The 25,116-nt window shown below is 48.2% G+C and overlaps 1 protein-coding gene across 2 annotated transcripts in view; it reads right to left on the bottom strand.

Moving 5' to 3' along the window:
* The window catches only part of FRMPD3 (FERM and PDZ domain containing 3), a 106,968-nt gene extending 82,349 nt beyond the window's left edge, over nucleotides 1-24,619 (bottom strand). Inside the window, exon 1 of one of the 2 annotated variants that reach the window (XM_019662467.1) lies at nucleotides 24,605-24,619. The gene's annotated coding sequence lies outside the window, so the exon portion shown is untranslated. Of the gene's footprint in view, nucleotides 1-627; nucleotides 878-24,604 lie in introns of those variants that run through there. The other variant, XM_019662466.1, reaches the window with a different exon arrangement.
* Nucleotides 24,620-25,116: the final 497 nt, after the last annotated feature.

The raw sequence follows: 25,116 nt of genomic DNA, 5'->3' as shown, positions 1-25,116 counted from the left end.
CACGCGAGGGCAGGCCAGCCAGGGTGCCCCAACTTAAAGAAGCCTCCTCGGCGTTGGGAGAAAACGGCCTAGTAGCCCCTGCACTTCCCACACAGAGCTCCCCACAGGGGGCGGAGCATCGGGGCGGGACTGGGCCCGCAGGGACCACCAGGAAGACGTGGCCAAGCACCTGGGGTGTCGCCCGGGCTGCCCTCTAGGATTCTAGCTCTCCTTTTGCCCCCTCCATCAATACACTTCCTGCTCACGCCGTCACTTTCTCACCGGCGTTCAAAACCTCAGCCCTGCGCATCATGCCTTACAGTTTCTTCGCAGGCGGCTCCGCGAAGGAGCCCGAGGGCGGCCGGGCCACCCGAACCGCTCCTTGGGGGCTCGGGCGAGGGTGGGGGGATGTGGGCTCCGGGCACGCCAACTCCGTCCATTGACTGTGGGCACCAAAGCGGACGCGCACCCAGGACCAGGGGCCCGTGCCAGCGCCGCCGCGAGTCACTTCAAAGAGCCAGCGAGGACCCCAACACTCTGCTGCCAACCCACAACCCCAAAGACCCCAGCCTCACTTGGCCAGGTGCCCCGCTTTCCGGCCCTTTCCTGGGCGAGCCCAAACCCGACTTTTCAGAGCGCGGTACTTACTGTCGGGGCCTCTCCGGGCCGCCTCCCCGTCACGCTGCCCTTGGCTGTGCCCAGCTCCGACGGCAGCGGCAGCGGTGTCTGTAGGAAGAGAGAAATCACGCCTGCCTTACAAACCCAGCCCCTGCTGTGACCAGAATCTTAAAGAAGGAGGCGACTGGCTCGGCCCCAGAGCCGCGGACGAGATGTCGATGTTGAACTAGCAAGGCAGCTGGTAAACAACGCGTCTGCTGCCTCTCGCCCGCCCGCCTGCAATCCGCCGGCGGAGGAGCTCCCCCCACAACACTGGACGGGACCCCGCGGGGCAGCCAGAAGCCGAGAAGGGGGGCTCTAACTACAGAAACAGGCGGATAATCCAGCTGCCGGTCACTGTGCTTTATATCCATTTTCTCATCCCAGCATTCTCCCCATTGTACAAAAAAACACCAGCGAAGCTCAGGAGAGCGAAGCCAATAGCCCCAAATACAGGAGCTAGTAATTAATGGTGGGGCCAAGAATGTGAAACCAGAGGGAACTCAAATTGTCCACTGCCTGCCTCAAAAGCCACTTTGTGCTACTGCAGAGCACATTTGAATACCCATGTCTCCACCTCCTGTTTCCCATTTTTCTAACAGGACTAGGGACGGAGTGGCAGCTTGGTGGAGGTGGAGGTGGGGCCCGGGAGGCAGGATGCTGATTGAAGTACCGAATGCGAGGGAGAGGCCATCCTTCTTTACCTCATCTACGATGTGCCAGGCCTTGCAGGAAACACAAAGTGTAATAGGAGGTAGTCTTGGTCCAGGGGCCATCCAGGTGACAGATACGGAGCCTGTGCCGCCTGGCTAATGCTAGAAAGGTCAAAGGTGGGGTGCAGAGGCCCTAAGGAAAGGGGCAGCCTCTGGTAGGGCCAGGGGGAGAGAAGGGGCTTGCAGGGGCAGCGTGGGGAGGGTGCTCTTCCCACAGGGCTGATTCTCACTCCTTCCTGGTACTGGAGTGAGGACCCACACCACCCATTCCTATTTAAAGGATGAGTGGAAAGCAGCCTTGTCGGGAAATTAAGCACGGTGGCTATTTTATGGGAGCTATCTTAACCTCCCTGCCCTGGCAATGGCATCTGTGAAATGGGAAAAGCTCTTACTCCTTTCTTCTTTGTCAAAATGATGAAATAACACTGCTCTTGCCTTTCTCTTCTGATCATAACGAGGAGCAGTTTGAGAATTTGTATTCTTCCTGCTTTGTCCCCATGTATCCATTCAGTCATTCATTTAGCAAATATTTATTAGCATCTACATACTACGTGTCAGGCATGGTGCTAGGTGCTGGGCACCTCCATGGTTCCATGTGGAAGTCTACATGGGAGGCGGAAAGCACACAGGGCTGGAAGTTAGGAAACACATTTCAAGTCCTACTTCTTTGATTAAATAGCTGTGTGACCCTGGATGAGTCACATATCCTTTTGGGACCTCGCTTTTCTTGTTGGTCAAAAAAGGCTCACAACACCTTCCTGTCCTACTTCATGGGGGGTGTTATTCAGGATCAATGGAGGTAATAGATGAGAAGGAGCTTTGAAAAGTATAAAGCCACTAGACAAATGTCAGGGATTAGTTTGTCTCCGAAGTGGGAGGGGGCTGCTGGGAAGTAAAGCTTAAAAGAAATCCTGGCTGACTCCTCCAAATTGATTGCACTGGATTCCATCTTCCCCAAATCACTGATCCCGCACCTGGGCAGGAGTCTCCGCTCTGTGAAATATCGTCCTCCCTCAGCAGTGCCCATGACACCTGGGTTAGTGATGAGCTGGCCTTAAGCCAGGGGGACTGTTTGGGGGACTTGAGTGGAACCACTGGGGCAGTCTTGGCTTCCAGTTTCTAATTCCTGGCAACAGCAGCATCCTACAACCCCCCACCACCACCACCGGAGCCCAAGACTGCACGTGTCTGGGTAGAAACCACTTGAGGCCCCCAGGGACACCCCTTCAGGAAGCACTGGGTTCGTTTCAGATATCAGAAGGTGGCCCTGAGGGTAGACACTCTAGTTTTTTGGAAGCTAGGAGTTCTGGGTTAACCCCAGGTATCTAAGATCTACAACAGAGCTAGCAGAGCCTCTGGGTGTGTCTCTAGCTTGCTCAGCTCACCCCTGCAAGCCATCCCAAATAGACCTACAATCTTAAATGACAATGCTATTCTTGCTATGCAAAACGCAGCTTCAAGACGAACCCCCAAATTTCTAGAAGCACTCTCCCCTGCCCCCGCCTACCACAAGTAAACACACACTCCAAGGGAAACTCAGGGTCTGGCCCAGGCGAACAGTTTCCAGACAAATCCGCTAGCCTCCTTCCTTTCTCTCCCTTTCCCCACCAGATTATCACCCTGAAGCTAGAACTGACTTCAGAACACGGAGGGCTCAGGAGCCTGGGCACCATGGCTAGCCAAGCCCAGAGCTGCCCTGCACAGCTCTGAAGCAGAACTAGAATGGAAGTCAGAGGCAGCCACAGAAAGGAGCCCAGCCATGGGCCATGGCACCTGCAGCCAGCAGGTCTCTGGGAGAGGCGAAGAACAGACAGCCTCCACACCCAGCCTCCCCCTTGGCAGTGTCGGAGCCCATCCCTCTTGAGGCTAAGGCTCCTCTCAATGTCTTCACAGATTCCCTTGTCACATCCATCTCGCCCAGGCTGCTCCTCTTAATAAAGTGCCCCTGCGGCCACTCCAGACAGCCTGATGTTATCCTTTAATCTCCCGCCCTTTCTTCCCAGCATGGGCCACACAGCAGTGATACAGGCCTCCCAGGTCACAGTACAGTCTCCTGGGGAGATTTTCCCTGTGTGCACCCCAGCCAGGGCACGACAGAAGCTTTGGGTGTGGGTATATCAAATATTCCTTCCTTGCCTCATCAGGGTAGCCTGGGGCCCTGGATTCAGATTCTCACTTTGAGTTCCCATGCCCACCTCAGCCCGCATATTCTTCCCTGGGCCAGCTGCTGTTGCTCTCCCCCAGCTGTATAACCTGAGTCCAATTTGCAAAGCCTTTCTCTCGATGATCGTCAATAAATCCCCCATCTCTATCCCCTTGAAAGACTAGAAAGCTTCAAGATCCAAAGGAATGAATCACTCATGGTGAAATTTCAGGCACAATGACAGGCAACTGAGGAGACATATTTGATCGCATCATGTTTACCGATGTGTAAGGCTGGCCCTGAGGATAGTCTGGCATTTTCCCTCGACTATAATGAAGACTTGCAATAACAGCATAGAAAGCAACAGAAAATACACCAGGCTAGGAGCAGGGATATCTTGCTGCACATCCCAGCTCTGGCACTAATTAGGTGTATGGCCCTATACTTCCCCTTTTCTAGGCCTCAGCTCCCCATATGTCAGTAGAGAGCAATCGGTGAGCTGATTGCCAGGGTCCCTTCCTGTTCTAACAGGCTCAGATTCTAGACTTCATGGCTCTGAAACAAGCTGATGTTTTCTCTAGAACGGTCCCTCTTTCCAGGACACTGGGCATGGCACTGTGTATGCACGGGAATTAGAAGGGTACAAAGGGTTGACACTATGGGCATGAGCTTACCACTGCTATTCAACAATGTAGCCAGTGTCCGACCTACCTTTGCTAGGGAGCAGAGGGAGAATTGTTCATTGTCCCCCACTGCATCTTGCAGACAGGACCCCTCCATTCCCCAGCAGTAGCTTTCTGCCCACGAATCCCCTATCTCCTCCAGGACTGATTCCAGCGGCTCCAGGATTAGGCTGACACTCCACCAGTGGACACTCTACCACCATCACACTTACTCAGATCTGATATTCTGGACTTAGTGACCAGTAAACAGCTGCTGCTCCAAGACCCCCAGAGTAACCTCCAACTGTGTGTGTCCCGTCCCCCCCCCCCACTGCTTTCCAATCCAGCAACCAAAGGGTTAATGCTGGGCCCAGTAGGGGCCCTCCAGGACACTTTCCAGTTCTAGAGCCATTTCTTTCCAGACCATTTGTCCCTGAAGATTTGTCAAGGGCTTTCTGAATTGATGTATGCCCCGCTCCCGGCCTCTGAATCAGGTGGGCCCTGGTCGGTTCACAGAAGGAAAAAAAAAAAAAGAAGAAGGCAGCAGGGGGTGCGGGGCTGCTCTGTAGTAGTCTTGGTCACCCTCTGCCCTGTAGTTTGGAAACAGTTGCCAGAGGACTACACCAAATGTGTTGAAGTTGGAGGGACCCTCCTTCCTACCATGACCTGACCAGGTCACTGATTCAGTACCCCCACTAGCTCCCCCCTCCAAGGGCTGCCAGGCGCTCCTGCCTGCTCCTCTGGCCCACTGGGGGTACTTACCATTTTCTTTCCCTCATTCATGGCTGACCCCTTGCCTTCTACTCTTAGGCAGAGCAATCCTCTTTAGCATTGAAAATCCCCTCACTTGGCTCCTGTCTCCCTCTGCTCTTCTACTTCCTTCTCCCTGCCAAGGTCTAGCTGCTCCAATGGGTGCTTTGCCCCTGTCATGCGAATGTTCTGTTCTCACTGGGCCCTGTATTAATTTGCTCCCATTTGTGAGCTGCTTTGTTAACATGCATGGCATTTTCTAGATGTGTAGTGCTGCTCCCTGCTGCCTCTGTTGCCTCCCCCACCCACACCCTCTTTAACCTTGTAATAATGGGCCCTCCCCTGTGGAGAGGGGGTTGGGCTTTTTCAAAGCCCTTTCTTGTACATGCTTTAGTAGTTCAGAACATCCTCACAGCCTCCATAGGAAATGAAGTGGGCGTGATTACTGATCCCTATGGGATGGGTGAGGAAACCAGGGCTCAGGGAGGTGAGGAGGCCTGCCTGCGAGAATAGATACTGCATGATGGCCAAGTAGGCCTAACCACAGCCTTTTCCCATAGTAACACATGCTTACAGCACTCATCTTCATCTTCAGCACGGCCTTTTGAGGCACCAACCAAGTCTCGAGAAAAGTGCATGCACGCACACACACCCATGTGCAATTTTGTTTATGACTGTGTCAGGGGTCATAGAACCTCTGAGGCTCAGGCCCCTGCATCGGTATTATTTAAAAGGGGCCCAGGTGATTCTAATGTACAGCCCGGGGTGAGAATCACTGCTTAAAAGGAAGAGGTAAAAATAAGAGACGAGAGTGTCAACACTTTAGCAGCCGAGAACTTTCTTTAAAAGCTTGGGCATCCCCAGTAGGAACTGAAGGTAGACTGGGATGTGAACTCTGGTCTAGCTTACCTGCCTCAGTTTCCTCCTTTCTGTCTGAAGAAAATCATTCTTCAGGCCTCCTCAGCCCCTTCCCAGCCCTGGACTGGCTTTGTAAATCAGTCACCACTGGGTCTGCTGTGTGAAGGGGTATCAAGACAGAAACACACCCCACTCCCCATACACACATGCTGGCCAATTGCTCTGTAAGCGTTAAGTGTCTTCTGCCAGCAAGGGCAGAGCTCAATTCCCCTGAATAAGGCACGGGGTCTCTCTGGAGGTGAAGGATAGATTATTTCATTTCAGTCACCCAGAAAGAGATGCTCCTCAGGTAAGAGACTGGAACATAATGATCATCCTAATAGCTATCATGTATTAATCACTTACTATGTGACAGGCAGTTCACTTCTATGACCTCATTAACCCTTATCCTCACCCCCTGAAGTAGGTATTGCTATTATCCCTATTTCACATATTAGGAAAATGAGGTTCCAGAGGTGAAGTTATTTGCCCAAAGGTCATCACCCACCTAATAAGTAAGTGTGTTTTGTTTGGCCTGCAGAGTGTTTTCAGTTTTTTAAAAAAATCCATTGCTAACACTTAAAATCCTCAGATTTCATATAAGAATCCAGGTGTCTGGCTTTGTTCGAAAAGTTCTAGCTGACAAACCTGGGCCTTACAGTCACACCCAACAATGATCAGCTGGAACAAAATAGCAGTGCCCCTTCTGGATGAGGGATGGGCTCTCCCTAACCCTGTCCCCACTACTCCTGCTGTACCCGCATCATGGGGCCAAGTGTCCACTGTCATTTAATATTGTCCTTGTACTATTGTGTTGCTGTTTTTTGGTTTGTTTTCTTTTTTAAGGATAATAAAGAGAATGAAACATTTCTTGGGCACACATCTGACCTTGCCCTAGTGAATACAGTTATTCCTTTGGGCCTGGCCCTGTAGGCATCTGAGCTTATTATCCCTCCACTCCATTCCTCTCCACTGCCTCTTTAACATGGGGAGAAGGAAGGCTGGGCACCCATTTGGGAGGGCACTTGTAGGTGGCTGGGTCTATAGGTCGTCTGTGGTCCATGGAGGCAGGCTGGGAGTTAGGAAAGTGGAATGGGTCCCCAAGGGTCCCAGCAGTGGCACATGACTGAGTGATATCTTCTAGGGCCGATTATATAGTCTCAGGTCCTCATCTGTGAAATAATAATAATAACACGACGTCTACTTCATGGGGTTATTATGAAGATTAAATGAATATATATTACATATACATTTAAAAGTGCCTGGCTCAGAGGATGTGCTCAACAAACAGTAGCTATTTTTATTATTTTCCATGTTGGTTTCTATTTTGTCATCTCCTAGCCTTCAACACATGGTTTTGTCTGAAAGTCTCAGCCTTATCTAAACCATCCTGTGGAGTATTAAAGGACGTCAGTAATGGGTCAGTGTTACAGCGGGAGGTGAATCTTACAGATTCTTACTTCTTCCTGCTGAAATGGTCTCCTTCTAAGATCAATAGTGGAGGTCTTGGGGACACTTCATTAAGGAAGATTGCATTTCCTCCTCTAGGGAGAAGGAAATGTCTTGCCTTTGCTAAATGGGAACCACATCAAGCTCTTTGACACCTCCATACTTCTACACTTGCTTTTTCTTTACCCAGAATGCCCTCAGCTACCTTGTCTACCGGAAACCTCCTACACATCCTTCTGGACTCAGCTCGAGTCACCTTCAGTGGGAAACCCTCTCTGAGCCCCATCAGAATTCATTTAAAAGTCTACCCTATCATTAGAATGTGGGTTTGTGGAGGGCAGGGCAGGGCATAAGTCTTGTCCAGTGTATCCCCAGTGCCTAGGGGAAAGAACATGTACCCTGTAAAGGCTGGTTGAATGAACTGGGAGGAGGGGTATGTGGGGAAGAGAAAGGTTCAAGAGCACATTCTAGCAGCCACATTTTCTGGGGGCTCTCTGGCTTCCAGCAGACCTTCTAAGTCTGCATCTGAATGGTCCCCCAAGTTCTTCAAACTAACATTACAAATTATCTGTGCCCCTCCCAGGCCTATTCTAAGGCTTACCTGTAAGGTAGGTGAATGTGACTTTTCTTGGAGCCTTTCCAACTTTCAGTATGCCTTTTTGCCTTTGAACAACCCTTCACTGTGATGGACCCATGAGCTGCCATCCCTCAGGCTGTTCAGTAGGACCCCCAAAGCATTGACCATTCCCTTGGGGATCCCTCCCGAGCACTAAAACTGAGATGTTTCATGTCCCCATTTCTGTCAGGCCCTGCTCTCCCACTGGGTCTTCCTTCCCAGACAATATATTTTTATCTCCAATGTTTCCACCCAAAGTGGATTTCTAGCCCTGGGAGCCTAGCTGGAGAGCTATTCTGGGTGAGTGGGGTTCCAACACCCCTTCAGTAACATCCCACGGCCTGTCCCCTAACTCAGGAGGGGATTTTTCTCACTTTGTTATAAGTATGAGTTTTTTACGGGAGAGCAGACTAACTCAGCTGGAGTGAGATTTGTATCATCGATTCTGCCACCCTCCATTAACAATAACACAGGGTAACCATGGAAGCCCCACAGTCCTGCTCAGCAGGTTTCTTCCTCCTGCTCCAACCAGTGTTGTCCAGGTCACCATGTCCTGCCCCAAAGCAACTCCTCTGCCCCATTTCCTGTTTCCAGTAGACAATCCGAGTTCCTTTGCCAGGCACAACCTGCCTGTGTGCGAAAAACAACTTGAGCACCATTAACAGGAAACATCTTTCAGAAAAACCAGATAATTCTAAAGCATTAATGGACACCTTTATGATTCTGTCTCAGGAGGAGCTAATGTCTCGTCAGCTGGCACCGAGCTAAGGACTGCTCGGCACAGCAGCCCTCCAACCCTGAGAACACATTGCCCTAGGACCTACGATGTGCCAGAAAAGCCGGGTGAGATCCAGGGAGCAGTGAGAAAACCCAGGATGTGAGCTCCCATAGAGTGCCAATCCCAATGCCACATGTGCATGCACACATGCACACACACACACACACACACACACACACACAGGTGGGGCCACACCTTGGCACAAAAACACCACCCACACTCTTTCTATAAGACCCACATGTGATTTGCCAACAAATTGCAAATTAACCTCCTAGTGAACAGATTAATGGTATTCATGGTAATTTATACTCCAAGTTTCATAGCAACAGACTTTGAGCATTCTGGTTGCATAAGAATTCAAGGATTTTCAAGTTCCTGGAGACATTGTAGTAATTAACCTGATAAGCCAATGCAAATTAGCCCCAATATGACACTGTCATTTTTGAATCCAATATCCAGGGTATTTGCCCAGAAGGTTGCCCGTCACTGCTCCAGCTCCTTGGCTTGAGGTGCTAAGCTGACAGATGCCAATCTACATTTGTCTATGCAAATGAGGCCCCGGAGCAGAACTCCTCATCAGGACCAGAAAGGGAATGGACAGTTACAAATGGTCCACGTGCACGGTGACAAGAATGGAGTCAAGGCTTGCAGGAGAAACGGGATTGGGCCCCAGTCAATTTGCACAGGGCTGACAGAGCTATCTTTTTAAGATCCTTTGATTTGAGGGCAAAAATTCCTGACTTGCGCAAGAGTTTGAGCTTTCCAACTGAAGGTCAGGAAGAAGCCTCCTTGTGGCATGTTGCCAAGTGCCATTGGAATTTTTGTCTTTCCAGAAAGATCAGCTTCCTAAAATAAAACCAAAAGCTGGGGTTCCCTGTTTCTTCCCACGGAAGGTGAAGTTTAATTGGCTCTATTTCCAATTTTGAGCAAAAAAAAAATCACAGAATGTACTCAACTCCCTCATCAAATCAATCGACCTATGGGCACAGCTTGTGTGCTCTCTCCATGGGTGGACTGGTTACTGCATAATAATATTTAGCTTCAGGGGGTGGCCACTCCTCTGCACCCCACCCCCATGAAGCTCCATTCTTGACCTCCTTGTTTGATCTATTGAACCACCAGGGCTCGCTGAACCCCCTGGTTAATTTGCCCTGTGCTTCCTGCTCTGCAGGGGACAGTAATGAAGTGTGTGAGGAGAGTATCATTGCCCAATGGGCCCACCCACTGCTGCTCTCAGCTCAGCTCTCCCCAGTGCCTCAGATGGTTACTTTTGATGCTGCAGCCCCACAGATTATCTCAAAAACAGCTTTCTGGAGCCCCCATTTGGGAATGGGGGAAGCATAAGGAAATAATGTAGAGAAACTGTTCAGGTCTCCCAGACCCAACCTGCTGCTAATGGGCTACCATCTGGAATTCAGAATTCTCCAGAATGCAAGGCCAAACAGGGTGATGATCACAGCATCCTCACCACTCCTGAAGAGCTAACACTGAGAGGTGATAAAACACTTGAAACTTATACCAGGGCCATTTGGAGGTAACTAGCTTTATCTGTCTTCCTGAGCAAACTTTACCTAAGTCAGGATTTTAGAAGCGTTGGAAGGCCTCCTGTGGCTTTCTCTCTGAATGCGTGCATGGAGCCACCATTCCAAGATGATACCTGTGGCCACTTTCCCTCTTGTCTACCTTCCCTTCTCATCACACCACGCCCCTATTTACCCAGCTGCCAACCCACTTTTTTGACTGTCACCAACATTTAGCGTCCACCACACTGGCAACCATACTGGAACTGTGGGTCAAGGGCCCCAGGGACTGCAGTACACTGCAAGAGCAACACGCGACGCACGTCCCTACACTTTGACGCACTGCCTGTGGGTGTGTCAGTCAATATCCCATGATAATGACGATACAATGATGATGATGAGGAGGAGGAGGAGCAGAAGGAGGGGGAGAGGAGGAGAATAGTTCCCATGTGGGAAACATTATTTCATGCCAGGCATTTTACATGAGCTTGACATGGAATATCTCTTTGACTTCATAACAACCCTGTGGGCTTGGTACTCTTATTAGCTGTGTTTTGTAGATGAGGACACCGAGGCAGAGGCTTAAGCAACTTGCTCAAGATTACACTGGTAATATTTGGCAATGCCAGAAAACAAACCTTGGCTGACAGATGCCAGAGACTAGGTATTTAAGCACTGTCCTGAAACATCTTGTGCATGTATGTACCACTATTTCCCAAACGTTAGGCAGATGTCATAATGATTAACAAAACTAATTTTTAAAACAGCATACATTTACATTAGTTTGTGGTTATTGTGTGTTTCTCAGTCAATGGATACTAACAGAAAATTACTGTCAAGAGGGATCTAGAATACAGGTCCTTGGCTTTAGCCAGATTGAGAACCATGGGAATTTTGTGCAAAGAGTGTTCCCACCCCATGTCCTCTCACCCATGAAGGCACTCATTCTTTTATCTGCTCACCTTCCATTTTATCTCAAAAGATCTGTCTGTCTCTGTAGATATGACAGGTGTGGGGAGACATGTCTAAAGCTTTCTGCATATTCAGTCATTCATTAAACATTATTTATTGAGCTCCTACTACCTGTCAAACACTGTTGTAGACACTGGCGATACTGTAGTGAACAAAACAGATAAAAATCTCTGTCCTCATGGAGCTTGCATTCTAGTGTCAATAAATAAATACATAGGTAAAATTATATGATATTAGAGAACGATTAGTGCTTGGAGAAAATGAAGCAGGGCATTGGGTATGAGTGTCTGCAATTTTAAATAGGGTAGTCATGGAAGGCCTCAGTGAGAAGGTGACAAATAAGCAAAGACCTGAATGAAAGGAGGGGGTGAGCCCTATAGCTATCTGGGGGGAAGAGTCTGTCGGGCACAAGGAATAGCATGTGCAAAGGTTCTCAGATGGAGTGAATAAAGACTGTAGAGGAGACCTGTGTTGTTGGGACAGTTTGACTATAAGACTATACGAGGTCAGACAATTAAGTTCGTGAACTCATCCTAGAAAAAGTGCTACATACCTCATTGCTGAATATAACTACTGTCAGTCACCTTTGAAGCACTCCCCTTGGGAAGCTATGCACCCATGCCATTGCCTAGTCCACACTTCAAAGCAATTTTGGAACTCTTTTTCTGGAATGGCCATCAGAGCTGTCATTGTATTAACCTTGATGTCCAGAGTGTCATCAAAATGTCTTCCTTTCAATATTTATTTCCTTTGTCTTTGGGTAAAGAAAGAAGTCACTGGGGACCAGATCAGGTGAGTAGGGAGGGTGTTCCAATACAGTTATTTGCTTACCAGCTGAAAACTCCCTCACAGACAGGGCCGTGTGAGCTGGTGCATTGTCGCAATGCAAGAGCCATGAATTGTGGGCAAAAAGTTCAGATCGTCTAACTTTTTCATGCGGCCTTTTCAGCACTTTCAAATAGTAAACTTGGTTAACTATTTGTCCAGTTGGTATAAATTCAAAATGGATAATCCCTCTGATATCAAAAAGGGTTAGCAACATCATGAATTAACAAATTCATGAACTTAATTGTCACACCTCGTATATGAAGGGTTGTGTGTACAGAGGTGGATTTAGGAATAGGTTCTGTCGTTAGATCCCCAAGTGGCCTATGAGGGCCACCTTAACCTTGGATGGCTTACAGGACTAGCTCTAGGCAAAAGTTTGAAGCAATCATGTGTGTCTGCCACTCTTCAACCCCCTAGCCCTTCCTTTTGCCTCCTCAGGAACCTATTTGCCCCATGCCTGAATTTGAGGACTCTCCAGTGCTCTCTGCCAGCACAGCCAGTTCCCCAGCCTAAGGAATAAAGAACACAACTTGGGAATCCCACAGATCTGAGCTTGTCTCCCAGTTCTGCCTCTTAACTAGCTGTGTGACTTTCTTTAGGTACATCACATACTTCTCTAAGCCTCAATTTCCTTATTTTTATTTTATTTTATTTTGTAGAGGGCAGAGTCACTGGCCCTCACATGTGGGATCCGAACCGGGGCCCTCTGGCGTCCCAAGCCAGTTCCCAACCATCGCGCCACTCTGCCGGCCCTCAATTTCCTTATTTTTAAAATGGAGATAATCAGGTTTGGGGAGAATTAAATGAGATAATGTATGTAAAATGCTGAGCCCAGTGCCTGGCATATAGTAAATGCTCAAGAAATGGTAGCTGATGTTATTCATTCACACTCAAGTATAAACTATAGAGAACAATCAACGTGCATTGGGCACCCTGAAAGGCAAGTATTTCTTGCAAGGAAAGTTCCTGAATATACCAATTGTTGGTTGTCTGTAAAGAGAAAAAAAATGCAAGTAGAATCACTGTTGGGGGAGTGTCCTACATTTTTAACATTACAAATGGGTATTGATACTTAGAAAGGTTAGGAACCTTTGGCATTAATGGGTTTGCATTTAGCTTTAAACTGATGGGCTCTGAACAGTGGCATTGCCAGCATCATTGAGCAGGTGGGAAATTCAAATGAAGCCTTGGATCTTCTGATCCACGGTGAGGATTTTCCATGGTCTCCTTCCCTCTTTACTTTGCTGCTCCTGCGCTGACTGAAGTGTGAGAGAGGTCAGAATCACAGTTCCAAACCCAGAGTGGGCAACCTCTGGGGTTGGCAGGCCCTCTAGCCCAAGGGGCCGAAAGGCATATGTCTTTTTCACTTTCACACATCTCTAAGTAACACCCTGCTGCTCATGTCACTGATTCTCCCTGCACTCCGAGCAGACAACCCTAGCCAGCCTTAGAAAGTGGCCACTGAGAAGGTGTTTAGTGACAACCTCCAAGAAACCTTGCAGAGAGCTTTGTCCATGTCCTAACAAAAGCTTGGGCATGTCAGCACTTTACTATACAGAATAGTTGCATCTCTTGACACATTTCTTGCAAATCAAATTTCACATACCAAAGCCTATTTTCCATTTAACTTTTAACATAAAATTGGAGATGTATTTCTCTGAGAAAAAAATGGGGCCCTGAGACTTAATTTAAAAACATGTTTGTGAATGCAATGTAGTAATACACTTGAAAATCACAAATATGAATGAAAAAAAGGAGAATTTCCTTATAAAACATTAACCATGCCCCCAAATGAGTCACAAGATCTGAATACAAAATAGCTAGTGTTATTGTGATGTTTGGCACAATAGCTTAAAGACCTAAAAGAAAAACAACAGCTTAAGAGAACAGAACATACTGGAATGAAAAGTTGTCCAGCTACTATAAAATTGCATTTCTAATAGTTCTACAGCAGAGGACCATGCAACATTTTTTAAAGACGCGGATCCTGAGCTCTAGTACTCTGGAGAAGCTCCTGGATTTAGGAAACAAACCGGTTGATCTGGGCCAGAGAACGGATGAAGCAGCACAGCCGTGGCACTGCTTAAACATGCTCCAGGAAATGAGTTAATTGGGGATGGTGGTATGAGAAGACTTTCTGGCAACACAGGATTCAGAAGACTTGAAACTTCTGTAAAGTGAGGCTTTGGGCAATGTATAATGAATCAGTCCCCTAATTTCTAAATGTTGCTTTGGCTAATGTCTTTCTTTGAAATCCGTGGACAACAAGAAATTCCTATGAAGGGCTCTGCAACCTTAATATGATTGTCCCTGGATATCTGCAGTGGATTTGTTCCAGGACCCCTTGCAGATACCCACATCCAAAGATGCTCCAGTCCCTTATATAAAATGGCATAGCATTTGCATATAACCTATTTTTGCATATGGGCTGCAGCAGGGTATGCCTGCACATCACTTCATTTGCATGAATTCAGTGTAGTGCTTGGCACATGGCAAATTCAAGTTTTGATTTTTGGAACTTTCTGGGATTTAAAAAAAAATATTTTCAATCCATTGTTAGTTGAATCCATCGATGTGTGACCCGTGGACATGGAGTGCTGACTGTATTTCCCCAAAGTATGTTTCAGGGAATACCAGTCCCAGAAGGGTCTCCATAAAGGGGTTCCATGGGCAGAAAAGTTTTAGAAATGCCAGTTATTTAATATATAAATCAGTGCTTCTCAAAGTTTAATGTGCATACAAATCACCTGAGTATTTTGTTACAATGCTGATTCTGACTCTGAAAGTCTGGGGTGGAGGCCTGAGATTTTGCATTTCCAGCAAGCTCCCAGGTGAGGTTTAAACTGCCAATCCTCAGACCACACTTTTGGTGGCAAGGCTCTTAGAGAGTCATGATTCTCATTAGTATGTTAAGGGCTCCGTGAAACCCTGTAGGAAAGTTTAGCTTATCTAACTTAGCATTTGTAAACTCATTTGAAACCAGAAATCTTTTTCTCCCCCATGGTACCTATTAATCCCTCACACTCAGGGTACTGTGGAAGCCAAATTGGGAAGTGCTGCTCAAGCTAATACTACTCTACCTGGAATGACTTCGCATCATCTGAGAAGCACACATTTCGGATCACTGCCATAGATCTCATCTAGGGCTAGTTAATAGCCCTGAAGAGACAAAGGTATGCCAGGGCTGTGAACTGCCATTGGTTTTCAAAGACTCCAAGCTTAATGACAGCAAAATACCATAAAACTCTATTTACCATCCTGCTATACTCACCACTTTCCAAAGTGCTTTACAAGCTTAATGTGGCTTGAGCTGAAATGAAAGCAGGGAAAAGTGAAGAGATTTGGAGCAGAGAGGAGGAGGCATTTTCAAAACAGGAATGAAATGAGATGATGAGCAAATGACACTGAAAGTAGGCAGGAGGTAAAGGACTCAGGCGTTAGTCGGGGCGAGGAGAAAGAAGGAGGCATCAGCAAGAGATGCCAGTGGGCAGGGAAGTGCAATGAACAGAAAATAAATACTCTGTAAAATCCAATCCCATAGAATGAGAAGGAGGAAAACACGAAAAGAAGAGTCATCTTGTTTACCTGGCCTCTGCCTGTATAGGTCTCAGCTATGTATTTCCCAAAGTTCTCCTGTACAGATTTTTTTTGGCCAGGAGGCCCTCTCTGAGCAGATTTCTCATTCTCATGGCATTGGCTGCCAGATGGAAAGGGCCTGGGCTGTCAGTTCATGTAGGAGGGCATCTGCTCACACCCATGGTGGCCTGTCACTCCAGCCCCTATCCCAGTTAGCAAATGAGTTCGAGAAAGCTCTCCAATTATCAGAAGCCAGTGGCAGACAGTGCTCCCAAACTGGAAAAAGAGCGGGGAGGGAGGTGGGAACCCCTGATGTGGGAGGCAGTACAGCATAGGAGTTCAGGTTCTGCAGTCAGATAGAGGCTACACCCCAGCTCTGCTACTCACTAGCTGTGAGGTCATGGGGTAACTCAGACTATCTAAACTTCTGTTTTCTCCTCTCTAAAATAGGGTTCAGAATAGGATCTATCTCATTGCAACATGGTAAGAAATGATTAGGGAGATCCTGGTAAGATAGTTAGGATAGTGCCTGACACATACTGGAATTCAATAACTGTTAAGTGCAATTAGTATTATAGTCGCCCCTCCCCTTATCTGCAGGGGATACATTCCAAGACCCCAAGTGGATGCCTGAAATTGCAGATAGTATCGACCATATCTATTGCAGATAGTATCGACCATATCTATCTATCTATCTATCTATCTATCTATCTATATCTATCTATCTATCCATCCTATGTTTTTTCCTATACATACACCCTTTTTCTCTTAAAGGAAGCACTTTATGGCTTCTCTTCGGCATATCCAAATTGCCAGCATCACTACTCCTGTGCTTTGGGGTCATTATTAAATAAAATAAGGGTCACTTGAACACAAGCACCGTGATACCACGGCAGTTCATGTGATAACCAAGATGGCTACTAAGTGACTAACGGGTGGGGAGCATGAACAGCGTGGAGACGCAGGACAAAGGGATGACTCACATGCGGGGGGGGGAAATGTAGTGGCATGGCACAAGGTTTCATCACACTACTCAGAACAGTACACAATTTAAAACGTATGGATTGTTTCTTCTGAAATTTCCCATTTAATATTTTCAGACCGCGGTTGGCCACAAGTAGCTGAAACCATGGAAAGTAAAACTGTGGATAAGGGGGTGGGGGGCTGTATTCTTTTTTATTATTATGAAAAGCACTTTAGTGCAGTTGCTTGGCACAAAGAAAGTGCTTGACAAATGATTACTGATATGATGACAGGATGACAATGAACAGGACCATGACAACAATGATGATGTTGTTGCTTTCCCTCAGCTATGCTTTGGCGGTTGACATCAGCAGGTGGTAAGCTTTGAAAGGCACTGGGGTCAAATAGTCCTGGATTTAAATCCTGACTCTGCTACTGAATAGTTGGTGAGAAGTTTTCCCAGTTGTAAAATGGGAGTGCTACTTAGCTCGCCGTTGTGAGGATGGAATGAGATGATGCATGTGAAGTAGCAAGCCCAGTGCTGGTGCATTATAAGCACCAATAAGTGTTAGCCAATTAGCTAGCGATCCAGCGTCTGGGAATTTGTGAGAGCTCTGGGAAGCAAAGTTTCAGGAGTCACGGTGCCTTCACAGTCCTTTCTGAGGATCACAGATAAGCCCATAAAAGGCTTACATATGCACCATGTGCCTTTTCACACATTGCCATTTCACACACAAAAAAGGGAAATGATGTGTTCAGGCCCCTATACAGAAACCCACCTGTTTGCAGAGGAGAGTTTCCAGTGCATAGTAATTCCTGGCTCAGAGCTTAAAGTGTTTTCTTTTGCTTTTTTAAGTGCCTTTTGGCTCAAGGAAAAGAGTTCAAAAAAGAGATCACTAAAACCCACTAGAAGTACCAGGCATGCAAGTTTGGGTCACTATCAAATCCAAAACACCTAGCCCAGTAGCTGGCTTATGACGGTGCCCAATAAATTCCCCCTGAACGAAACATCACATTTTCATCTCAAAGTAGTTTTGTAGCAACAGAACCTATGTATACACAGTTTTTAGGTCATGCATCAAGGACGTTTTTCTCTGCACTTAGGAAAGTCCTATCAGTCTGCAAATGGGCCAAATTTGAATATCGGCCATAAGGGCTAGACACCCACAAGTACACAAAGACTCCGCAAGTGGATACACAAACAGGCACTGTCTAAACGCTTTGCCAACTTTGGGCCTCCCCTGCAAGATGTGGGCCCTGCTTCTTTGGATGGAAATAGAGCGTGCGTCTGTGATGGTTCTCAGAGCCAGTGGAGATGTAACAATGAGGCCATCCAGGGTCCTTGTCAAAACCATGTGGATCTGGGGTGAAATTTCAATCATCTCACCAGCTGGCACCAGAATCCCTCTTAAGTAAAGAACTGGGACTGTCTTTAGGAAAAGATTTTGATAAGCTGCTTGCCTTGACAGCTTGGGTAGGCAGGAGCCAAAACAACAGAGGAGAGAGCTTAACGTTGGGTGGTGAAAACGATCAGAACTTTGGGGCTGTCAGGGAGTAGAGGGGAGAGGAGTAGAAGCAGAAGAGAGAGGGAAAGTGGGGAACGTGGTGGGAGACTGGAGCCTGACTGGGAAAATGACAGGGATTCCTTAGGTCCAGGGTTCCTAACTTCCCATTTGAAGATGTTTGTGCTGGGTGCATATTAGAATCACCTGAGGGAGCTTTAAACACAAACAAACAAACAAACAAAAAAACCTGAGCTGTCCTTAGGGGGATGCTAATATAATTAGTCTGGGGTGGGGCCTGGCATCAATGCTTCTAAAAGCTCCCCAAGTGATTCTCAAGGAGCAGCCAAGATTTAGAACAGTCGACTGGTCTACATGAACTCTCTCAGGAGAACCAGGTGCTTGTAGTTGGTTACGGGAGAGAAGGAGAAGGGAGACCTTTCCTAGGAATGTGGAGATCTGGGAGGGCATAGATTGGGGAGGAATTTTATCTCAATCTGCAGGGTGAGCGCATGGACACTCAGATTACAGGGCTCTAAGAGATGCCAGTTGTGATTCCCCCGCCCCCCACCCCGGGCTATCCAGTCCTCTCTCCCTGCCCAAGTGCTTATGACTCCCATCTCCGCTAGCCCATTATGTTTACCTTGTTGCAAACATATGCTCTCTCCCCTTCCCATCCAGCATTATTTGCCCTGAATCCCATTTCTCTGTGAACCTGCTTTTGACAGGTAAAAGCCAATGGATCCGATGTATGAAAACGTCTGTCAGACCAAAAAATATGTACATTTTAACAAGGGTCTTTGGAGGACCAGGCCTTGACCCACACAGCAATAATGACAAAGGATGAGAATACATTTTGTGGCGAAACGGATCTATGGAGGTCCTTAAAGCACACCGTGTGGGTAGACGGCTACCCATGAAGCTGAATACTCGCGCTCCCCATCTGAGAAATATCTGCAACAGCCGGGGCCTGTTCTTTGGGAGTGACTGGAGATGGCACCTAGGAAAGATCCAGGCATACCCCCAGCCTCACGGGAGCTCTTCTCATCTCCAGCCACCAGTGTTTTGGTCCCCACTCCTCCAAGGCCATTCAAGCTTTTTACTCCTCCAGCGTTTTATGCAGCGCTGAATAAAATAAGCTTCACAGCCCAAGCTACCTTGTTAAAAGCTCACTCCATCACAGACAAGGCAGGAGTCAGCATTTCAAAGGCAATTGAGCCTCACCCAGGGAAGGCAAAGGCAGGGAAAGGCAGAGTGCAGGGGCCAATTCCCTGGTCTGTACAGGACCAGGATCGAGGGATGGGCCATACTGTCACAGCTCCTGAAGCTAAATGTGACAAATGAATGTTCTTCAGTGGGAAAACCATTAAGCAGGATGGAACCAAGAAGGAACCGTTCTCTTTCCCCTGTACACCTCCCTCGGTCCCTGCACACTGAGATAAGGCAATAGCCTGAGATAAGGTGGGGCTTTGAAGAGCCTGAGGCCCCAGAGGCTACCAGTGTGTAGAGGTCCCAGCTCCCACTCCCCAGGATGACTTACTCAGGGGCAGGAACTTGAATTGAGTAGACTGCCAACTACTAAGTCAGAACGAAACCTGTTCATTTGCTGAACACTTCCCTCACATAACTCAGCTTCCTTTCGTATTGAACATAGAACTAGGGTGCTTTTCTAAATCTAGCAAACCAATTAAACCCAGTAAGGAACCTGCATATTTTTTAACAGTATGGAACAAAAGTTAAACTACATTTTAAGCCACTGTATCTGAACAGGACTTAACACTTCATTTGGTCTAGGATCCTTTTCAGAGGCTGGGAGATGCTTGTTTGGGAACCCTCTCCTCTGCCTCAACCTTTCCGCCTGCTCCCCATCTGCTTCCTCCCCCCCAAAAAAATCCCAACTGACAAGTTCCTGCAGTGTGGCCCCTGCGAAGACCCAGCCAGTCCTAAACCAGGTTCCTGAAGAAGAACTGCCTCACCAGCAGAGGAACCCAAGCTCCATGGCACGAGAAGCTCTTTCCTTCCAGGGAGGCTTCCCCTCTCCTCCCTCCCTCCCCACCCCCCCACCAAATTACTTGGTTGGCTTAGACCACTGGTGTGACTAAATTGGAACATTCTTCCAGGGTGTGTGGTTCCTTCCAAGAGAGTTCAAAGAACCAGGAAGCAGACATTTCTGACTGAGAGCAAGCTGATCTGGGGTTCCCTCCTCATTATAACCCTCACATCTTAGCATGATCAGATCTTCCCAATTAGCTAACTCTGTCCTTTGGGATTTGCACCCGCCTCTGGGGAGTGGACTGAGCTGTGAAAAGTGAGAGGTGGTGGGTGGTGGTGAAGTAGGCACTGGGAAAACCAGCAGATTCTATTCCCTGAGAGGCAGCAGAGGAATGGTTATTGGATTCCACAAAGCTTGGCTCCCTGTCCTGTATCCATTTGCAGTTGGACATGCCCTGGTCTGTACACTCCCTAAAGGACCCCAGCTTGCTGGGCCTCTGTGGGGATGGGTACCCAGTTTTCTGTCCTGGCCCTTGTCTGGGTCTGCAGTGTGTGTGTGTGTGTGTGTGTGTGTGTGTGTGTGTGTGTGTGTGTGTGTCCCTTACTCCCCCTGGCCAGAACCCACACTCAGCTCCCCTCCCCCTTGCCCCAGGAAAGCCAGCTGGAGCCAGCAATGACACAGCTCATCAGGGCAGGAGATTGATGACAGACCCTCCGCTTTCTTTCCCCGCCCCTTCTTCCACTGTCTGGCTCCTTCCAGCTCTGGGATTTGGAGAGGAAGGAGGAGGTAGAGAGGGAAAACGCTTAGTTGTTCCATTCACATTCTTATTGATTCGAGGGCTTTTGCTAGTCCTAACTTTAAGGGGTTCAGCTGAGATGCTGGCCTCCCTGTTAGAGTAGAGTGGTTTACGGAACACAGCTCCCTCCCTGTCACGTTCTCCCTGGCTGGCTCAGTGCTGGTCCTGACCCGAGGCCCCTATTTACCCCAGCAGCACTCTTTTGAGCGGTTTGCCTCAAGCCCATCTGGCACCATACTTTGATGGCTTCTGGGAGGACCCAGTGAGTTCATTTGGAAGCCTCAGGGAGTGTAGGGGGGAGTGCTTTAAGAATAGCCAGAAGTAGCTACTTAATCCCAAGGACCAGCCTGTCCCTCTCCCCCTCATGCTGTAGGTTTCTACCTGTTCCTGGCCCTGCCACCGTCCCGCCCCTACAGCCCTGGAGGACAGGGTGTGTATTTGGTGGGGGTCTTGACACAGCAAGATGTGGACATGACAAAGTGCTCCAGCCGAGAGCCTCTGGCCACTGTCCTCCTTGCCCACCCCGCACGTATGTTCCTTTGCAGTGAAAAGCACCAACAGGAGGCCTCCATCCAGATGGGCAGGCAGAGAGCGAGAGCAAAAGAGAGAGAGAGAGAGAGAGAGAGAGAGAGAGAGAGTTGGTGTGCTCCAGACGAACCCCACCACCCCGCCACCCCAGCCACCGGGGCCCTAGAGGCCTTGGGGTAGTGTTCTGGCTGCAACAGCTGAGTACAGAGGACCAGCTGGAAGGGCAGGGCACAGAAAACAGGGGACACAGCAGTCAGAGTCACGATTCAGATAAACAGTTGGCACCAGACTACCAGGAAGGGAACGGGCATCCAAGATGTGGTAGCTGAGCCAAACAGGTGGGCAGAGCACAGGAACAGAAGATGTAGGGCTGAGAGAGCTCAGAAATTGGAGAGTCTTCATGAGGTGGGCCCCAGGCCCAAAAAGACCCACCTCACTGGATTTACTGCCCTTGTGCTCTGAAGGTGACTGGCAAGAACAAAAAGCCTGGGACCAGGGCATACACAGGGAGGGAGAGAGCCTCAGTGAGGAACTCAGGAGCCTAGAGATGGGTCACCACAGGACATGAGATCCCATGGCTGATGGCAGCCAGAGCCATAAGTAGTCTATTCAGTGCCTTTCTGTAAAAGTCTTAGAAAAAGCTACTCTTTCTGGGTGAACACAGCCCCATGAGCAGTATGGCTTTGTCAGATGAAAAATGTACCCCTTCATCCACGTGGACTCAGCCCTGCATCAGGGCACCTGGTTTGGGGAGCAAAGCACGGGTTGGATTTCTGCCCGTACTTACCCCATTGGCCAAGCACCTTTATGCAGTTCACAACCTCCACACCTGTATGTGGCAGCGGTGACTACAGCAAATAACTGGAGGCTGGGCTGCTGAAAGCCTCGTCTGAATGGGGCTTTGTTGATTTAGAAGTAAGGAAAGGGCTGGGTCTCTGGACAGGGACAATGGTGACACCGGCCGGGGAACCAGACAAACAGGAAGCTACACTGTGAGGTCGAGATGGAGGAGATGCCGCTTCCTTTTTGAAAGAATTATTTCCCAGGTCCTTCTGCCCATCAAGAGCTTTGCAATTTTTTTGTTGTTACTGTGTTTTATTCTGTCATGAAAGTAATACTCATGTTTTATGCATCTCAACCTCTGCCGTGGACTGCCTACTTAACCACGCTGCCCAGTCCTTTGCATAGGAGTGGGCACTCCTATGCAAACACTCCTAAGGGACCCTGCTCTCTCATGATATGCTCTAAAGTGGAACCTAGGCTATGCTGTTGTGACAGCGATCCTCAGTTTCCGTATCTATACACTGAGGGCAGACCAAGGTCCCTTCCTGTTCTGAGGTTCTGTGACTCTGAAAAAATGCCTGTATTACTTTTGCCCCCAGGTTTGCTCCCTGGCTCTGCCTCTCCAGCAACCCAACTGGGAGTTATGTGGCCCTGGAAGCTGGGGTGGGAGAAAAGATGTGCCCAGGGCAGAATCTGGTACTCGTCTGCTCGGTCAAGGTAAGAGGAGTTGGACCAGGTGCAGCATAGAGCAAGAGACTCGGACCGAGACCAGGGGAGATGGCCAAGCCTGTAGTCAGCCAGCGGCTACTTACTAACAAGCACTTCACTGATATTATCTTCATTTCAGAGTGGCCTTTCCAGTAAGCCTCTGCTGACAAAGGAGAGGGTGGGGGAGCAGACTGGAGATAGCTACAGGACCTACTGGAGCTTGGCCTGACTCCAGAGCATGGCCACCTTGCTGGGTAAAACGGAGGGAGGAGGGGCAAGCCTTTTCCAAGACCGAGTTTCTGTCAAAGATATTTGAGAGAAAAAGAACTCTCAGCTCATGGGGTTTTTGCTTGCCAGCACAATGTGTGTTATGATTTATTAAAGAAGGACTGGATTAGGATTCAGGGGCTTCACCTGGACTAATTAGCTGGGTAGCCTTGCATAAGTACCTTCCCCTCACAAGTCTCAGTTTCCTTATGTGTGAAATTAGGACGGAAGTTGAACTAGTAAATAGTCTCTAGCATTCTATCCTAGGCTCGTCTGCCCAGTTTCCCACCTGCATTCATTTGTTATGCTACACTGTATTAGGCCTTGCTCACAACCTGACTTCTTTTATACCCAGACTACATTATTTTGGAACATGGCATTCAAATATGACTTGGAAGGGGATCGAATTTTCAAGAGGCTGAAGTCCCAGAGACCCAGGAGATGAAAAGGGAGCTCACCAGGGATTCATTTTGGCCAGTTCTTTTCCATACCAACTAGCTCCCCTCCCATTAGGCACCACTTGCTTGCTCAGGCACATTCTCTCTCTCTCTCTCTCTCTCTCTCTCTCTCTCTCTAGCTTTCTTGCTCTCCCTCCCTCCACTCTCTCTCCATCTCCCTCTCCCTCTTGCTGGCTGGCTCCATTCTCTTGGTGGCATTTGTCCTTTATGGTGATTAATGTAGACACCAGGCAAGTGCTGGCCAAAGGAAAATGCAAATTAAGTCCCTGTCCCTTTCCCTTGTGTACTGGAAGGGTCAGTCAAAAGCCCTTCTGTCTGCTGAGGAGAGATGAGGCCCTGATGGGACTGAAGCTGGGCAGGTCTAACAAAGCAACGGCAGGGACACAATGATTCCTACAAATTACAGCTTGTTGTGTAGTTGAGGGCATGGGGGTGGATCACACCATCATGGCTCTGTTGGTTGACTTCTGAACTGACCCTCAGGCCCTGCCAGCAGTGAGATGAATGGTACCTTCATACTCCAGGCAAGAGCATCTGGAGGGCCCCAGCACTGGGCCGGAGCCCTCCACCCCCATCCCTCATCCCTGTCATCAGCAAACGCTCAAATGGCCAACAGGACACACACAGGTAGGACTGGGCGACTGAGTCATGGGTCCTTCCTTTTGATTTCTCCTTTCACCAAACCTTGGACCATCAGGCCATTATGGGTCCACCTTTCAGAGAGCCCTTCTGACTCCGCGTAGAGGATGTGCAGTTTCATAAGGTTTTGAGAGTGGAGCCGGGTGGCACAAAGCCAACCCAAATGAACTGATGAGAGTTTCGGCAACTTCTATTTCTCTGCTTCATTCTTTCAATGGACCACTCACAAGCATTACCATGGCCCTGCAGAGGTATGAGGCAGAAACTAGACAGTCATCCTCCGAGTAACTCAGAGCCCTTCAGATACCCCTAACTAGGAGCTGTGTTATGTTACAGACTAAGGACCCTCCATGTAACAACTTTCCTGTCACCCACCCCAGGTAACATTCAGAGTGGACAACAAATGGTCTCAGCTCTGCCATCTTACCTGTCAACTGACCAACAATGCCCAGCCAACCAGCCATCCCTCTGTTGCCTCCTCTCCATCACGTGTCTTCCTCATGCCCTTGGGTCCTTTGACTCATCTTTGGTACAATCTTTGGCTGATACAGACAGCCATGTGTCCATTTCTCCACCAGCCTGCTCGCATAAAAAGTTTCTTTTATTCCCTATGTTCTATTATAAATATTTTCAAATACGCAGAACTGCTAAAGAAGCCTTAAAAACAATACAATAATAACCTTTATATTCATTGCCTAGATTCCACATGAATTTAATATTTTGCCATTTTTGCTTCATTTATCTCTGTATATTTACATATATTTTTATTGCGGTAAAATATCACAACACAAAAGTTACCATTTTTAACCACCTTTAAGTGTGCGGCTCAGTGGCATTAAGTTAATTCACATGGTTGTGTAAGCATCACCACTATCCATCTTCATAACTTTTTCATCATCCCAAACAGAAGCTCTGTACTCATTAAACAACAACTCCCCA

This window comes from Hipposideros armiger, unplaced genomic scaffold (assembly GCF_001890085.2).
Source record: "Hipposideros armiger isolate ML-2016 unplaced genomic scaffold, ASM189008v1 scaffold_377, whole genome shotgun sequence".
Lineage (NCBI taxonomy): Eukaryota > Metazoa > Chordata > Mammalia > Chiroptera > Hipposideridae > Hipposideros > Hipposideros armiger.
This window is presented reverse-complemented; position numbering and strand designations above follow the sequence as displayed.